Source organism: Lotus japonicus, chromosome 4, assembly GCF_012489685.1.
Source record: "Lotus japonicus ecotype B-129 chromosome 4, LjGifu_v1.2".
Taxonomy (NCBI): Eukaryota; Viridiplantae; Streptophyta; class Magnoliopsida; order Fabales; family Fabaceae; genus Lotus; species Lotus japonicus.
This window is the reverse complement of record NC_080044.1, coordinates 39,147,009-39,152,409: the sequence shown is the minus strand read 5'-3', so window position 1 is coordinate 39,152,409 and position 5,401 is coordinate 39,147,009. Positions and strand designations below refer to the sequence as shown.

The 5,401-nt window shown below is 37.3% G+C and overlaps 1 long non-coding RNA gene across 1 annotated transcript; it reads right to left on the bottom strand.

Annotated features, from left to right (window-relative positions):
• Nucleotides 1-1,880: 1,880 nt before the first annotated feature.
• LOC130714084 (uncharacterized) lies at nucleotides 1,881-4,905 on the bottom strand. Its single transcript, XR_009011156.1, has 2 exons — nucleotides 4,266-4,905; nucleotides 1,881-4,151 (listed from the first exon to the last, which is right to left on the bottom strand). It is a non-coding gene; the product is annotated as an uncharacterized LOC130714084 (long non-coding RNA).
• Between the last annotated feature and the right edge of the window lie 496 nt (nucleotides 4,906-5,401).

Here is a 5,401-nt window from a genome sequence, read left to right as displayed (position 1 = left end):
TGTGGCTCACCCTCGTGGCGTCCACCAATTCTCAATAAACTCAAAACAATGTCGACTCTACGACAGAAGCTCCAACGAGTGAGAGTACTAAAAGTACTCGGTGACTTTCTCTCGTCACCGTGGTTCACCCTCATAGCAACCACCTCAAAACTTGTCGACTTTTTCCCATTTTTCAAAATCATTTCCAACTCCTAAATCTCCCTAATGTTCTCATTAATCAATTAAAGTGTTCAAGTTTGAGTTTAATCAATTATGAGGTTTAATAACAAAATCCAAGTTCTAAGGTTCTCAATCTCCAACTCTAGCTAATCAAAGTCCCCAAAATCTCCAAATACAATCCCCGGGAAAAGTCTAAGCGTTCAAAAGAAGGACTAGGTCTCAGACCCCCGTCAGAGCCTGCCTAGGGTTTCCTCTCAACCCGGAAGATCAACAAAATCAACTCAAATGCCCTACTCTCCGCAATCGCGTCAACACGCACAATTCGATATCAATTAAACAGTATCATGCTCTAATGAGCGATACAACAAAAACTCAATGCGGGAAACATAAGACAGAAACCAGTAAACGGCCGAAGCCTCTCAGAAAACGGAGAGACACGTCTCATATAAGTTCACTCGGCCGAAGCCTCCAGAAAACATTTTCTAGATCAAGCGATGAACAATATTCAAGCAATATTCCCTAACAAGACAATATTTAAAATTCTAAACAATAATCAAGTCAAATTAATTGACGCCTACAAAGCAATAGCTAGTAAGTAAGTTGCCCTCACCTTAGGCGCTTTCCTTACTAAGTTGCGACTCATATCAAATCCAATCATATCTTTGCTTTCCCGTGTTGACTCACTTCCGTTTGTTCTTTGGCTTCGTCGCCAAGCGCTTCCGTTATTCGTACCCTTCATAAGTACACATAACGTAATCACTAATTGAGCTACCAACTTTCCAAGTCTAAAGCTACACTCTCAAGCAATTGACTCGAAGAAATCACAAGTTAAACTCAATCTTGTTAATGGTTATAAACCATCAAGATCAACCTCAGAAATTAAGATAAGTCATCATAATGACAACAAAGCAATAACAAAGCTTCAAAATCTTATGACTTAGTATATCAACTTTAAAAAAAATACCCATATGCTTGTTAAAATAGAAATGTACACATTACTAGTACTTACTCCTCTCATTTTCCTTAGAAATCTCAGTCTCTAATAGGATACTCATTGAGGTATTTTCGCAATACTACACACAACTTCCCGTTAAAGCAATTAACACAACATCTGCAATAGCATTCTCCTATCATCATCCTTAAGTAATCTCTTCCCATTTTCTATTCCATAATCCTCTTTATCCTCAATACTTACTTATCAAGTCACCTACAACAACTTAATGTCTCAACTCGCTCTCACAATCCATTCCTCAAGTCAACACTGTATCCTTATTGACGAACGCACTGTCGCGGGTGCGTGTCAAAGTATTCTGCTTTGAATGCAGTACAAGGTGATGAACACCAGGATCGATCTCACAAGGACTTGATAAATTATTAATTGATATTAGAGTAAAATAAAGCAATTAAAAAGGGGATTTTCTGATTGATTCGATAGAAGGTAACAAACAGAAATTAAAAGAGATTTAATTCAGATAAAAGAAAGTGTTAGTCCTCAGATTATAACATTCAAGTGCAACAAACCTTCATCGGTTACAAAAGATTAATTCTTCCTCATTGTTTCCCTAATTCGTGAGAGTTGATTAACTAAGTGAAAATCAATTCTCAGTTTCCAAAACTAAGCGATTAAGAAACAGTTACGAACTAACATGAACTAAGCGAACATGCATCAACTCTTATTTCTAAAACTACGGAATTAAGCAAACCAAACCCTAGATCAGAAATAGAGATGAAGAGAATTAATAAAGAAGGAATTTGTATTAAGAACAGAACCTCAAGTTTGCAAACACAAGAATATTAAAAATCCTAAGACTAACTAGGGAGTTTAGCAACTCATACTAGAAAAGATGGAGAGAAATATTAGGAGAAGGTGGAGGAGGTGATGGTGAGATGGTGGTGAGGTCTAACAAAAGCCTAAACTCACTTATTTATACTAATAAATAAACTTGTTCGTCAAGTAACAATCTTTGTTATCTAAATCTTTTCTAAATCTTCACAAAATCGGGCCCACATAAAGGAGTAAGCTGCTGAACAATCAGGCATTCGCGGGTCCCACAATAAGTTTGAATCTTCAACTGAGGTAAACATAATAGTTGTAGGTCTTTAAGCCAGCTTCGTGGGCCTTCAATCGGATCCTGATTCGGATTTCTGTAGCCCAAGATATGATCATTTTAGTGCAGACTGTTCCAGACTCGCAGGATTAGCGACAGCAACTTTGCAAGGCCATTTTGACCATGTTAAAGGCTTGTTCTTCAATTGTGCTGAACATGAAAGTTGTAGGGCTTCGCGTTAGCTTTCCAACGACATATTATGGGCCTTATTTCGATAATTCTAGCTCCATATTCAATCTGTTCTAGCAAAACAGTCATAGAAACTAAAAGTGTAGAATTAAGCTCTTTTCCATGAATAATCCAAATAAACACTAATGGTCAAAACATGGCTAAGTCATAACAATTAAGCACAAAAATGTATATAATGAAGCTTAGAAAGACACACGTAAAGTGCATCAATTATGCGCTTATCACTTATCAATTCTTATCAAATTCACTAATTCTTATAAAGAAATCCATAAACCATAGTTAACTTCCAAGACAACCAACTCATTTTTTTATAATGATCATGTACTTATTCAAGACTCATAAGCTCCTTCAAAACGATCGAATAATTTCTCTTAAACTTAAACTCGCGATATCTCATTAGACACAAAACCCTAGTCTCTTCGAAACTCCACTTTGGTTCTACAAAAATCCCAAACTTATAGATAAGTCCTCAATCTCTAAGAAATAACTTCTAGTCCTCAATCAATCCCTTAATTACTTCTAAGTCCTTGAACTTCCAAAGTTTCAAATCTAGACCTTTTAAAATCAAGTATTTACAATAAAGCTCATAAACTTCTTGGAATTCAAGATTCAATCCTAAGTCATCTTCCAACATTAAGATTTCCATCACAACTTAATCCATTCTAATTACTACCTTTCAAAGTCTAATTCCTCACTCGGAAATCCAAACTTATTTGTTCTATCTCTATCCAATCTTGTTATTCCTAAGCATCCATTCACAACAAGGTAACATTCGAACACTTATTCTATAACACTCCAAAAACTCGTTTGACTTACAAAATTTTTCGCAATCACTCTTTAACGAATAATGTGCATAAAGGCTCAAACGTTCTTGATTTTCATAACAATTAAACAACGTACGTAAGTAAGCTTCAAAAGATGTTTTCCTACTCCAAACATTGTAATATAATTTTAAAATGAAAGGATTTCTCAAACTTTTCCATAAACAACGCTTTTCGCTTTAAATAAGTGATTTTGTCAAACGATTATAAATTGTACAACGACTTTGGATAATTTTTAAATACGTCAATTAAACTCCGAAAAATCTAATATTTTTATCTTGACATCATCTACAGGTTTTGTAAATCCTCATAAATTTTCAAGTCTAAATTCAAAGTACAAAATTCAGGAAACATCGAATACTATAGCAGTTCGTGAGAAACGGGACAGCTTAACCCGTGCTCACTAAAATGCGTATAACCTGAGCTAGAAAAATCGGAATGACATGAAACCAGCGGCAAAAGTTTGCTAACGGAAAAAGCTACAACTTTTATGAAGAACACAGTTCCAAAATCTGAACCTAAACACACGATTTTGACAGAACAGCGGCTACTACTTTTGAAAACAACAACAGTTTTATGTGAGTTTTCGCAAAAGCTTTTCAAGCACACTAAGAGCTGAACCCTCATGCCCTCAGAAATCAACAACCATAACACTATCACTCACACCACACACACATACAATATTCTATATTCCTTCATTAATTTTACAAGGCTCTTGAACAACAAAAATGACAATGATTTAAGACTTAGAGAAGCATAAAGACTCTAGTAATCATTCGATGCAATTTAGAATGCCAACCCTATCAAAGTTGAAGGCAGTAGGAGGGCTCTCCTTTGCTGGTCATGGCTGCCCTCCCCATGTGTGATCATCAAGCTGCACAACCATGGCATGAAGCCCAAAGAAGTTAAGTCAGGAGATGAATGAGAGGAATAGAATTAGGGTTTTGGAAGGGGCAAACCAAAATTGGAAGAAACTAGAGTTCCTTACCAAAAATTGATTATCAATTTGACAAGAGGGGAAGGAGAGCTCCACGGTTCTGAGCTCAGTGAGTCCCCCAGCGAGCCCTCGCCGGAGAAGACGGTGGTTGGCGGCGGCTTCCGGCGAAGGTTGTCGGAATCCGAAATTTCTTTAGGAGTTTTGCAGCGCACGTCGAGGGGAGTTCCATGGTGTGGTTGGTTTTTCCAAAAACGAAAAGGTTCGCCGAAGATCGGACTTTGAAGGTGGCGGCTAGGGTTTCGTTTTCTCTCTGGTTTTCGCCTCCATGGTGGCCGTGGCGGCGTCGTTCATGGTGTTGGGCGTTGGTGGTGTGCTCGTATCTGAACTAGAGGTAAGGGAAAGAGGAAGATGATGACTTGATGGTGCTGGTTCGTGAGGGAGAAGGTGGTGGTGCTCTGGCTCGCGTGAGGAGAGGAGAAGGCTCGCGGTGGTGGCGGCTTGGCCTTGGGTGGCGGCTGCCATGGGAGAAGAAGAAGAAGAAGGTGATGTGTGGCTTAGGGTTTCAGAGGAATATGGAGAAGAAGAAAAGAAAATGGAGAAGGAGAAAGTGAGAGAGAGATGTCGAGAGTTGAAGAGGGAGAGCGTGAGTGAGAGAGTGAATGGGGGAGAGAGAGTATTGAATTCTGATTGGTGTGGGGTGGGGCCCACGTGGAGAGAGAGTGTGATCAGAAATTTGAATGTGTGGTGAGGATGAGAGGAAATATAGATATTTTGAATGAGTGGTTGGGAAAGAAAAGGAATAAAGAATATTCCTTTGTGATGCTTGATAGGCTATCACAAGTATTGAAGGAATGGTGACCTGTTAGAACAGGTCATCTCTTCATTAAAGAAGGATGTAATTAAAGAATAGAAATTATTAAATTTAAAATAAGATAATACACACAAAAATAATTATAATTAAATCCTTACTTTTAAATAACTTTATAAAATCAAAATATTGAAATTAATAACTACTTAATTAATTTTCCCGAATCGCGATTAGATTCGAGTTAAGAAAATAATATAAAAATAATCAATATAAACACGCGATTAATTAACTATAAGGGAAATATGCCTTAAGGTATTTCCCGCCATCGTGGCACGAATAATATATCAATAACAAATAATTAATAACAAAATACTTGTTG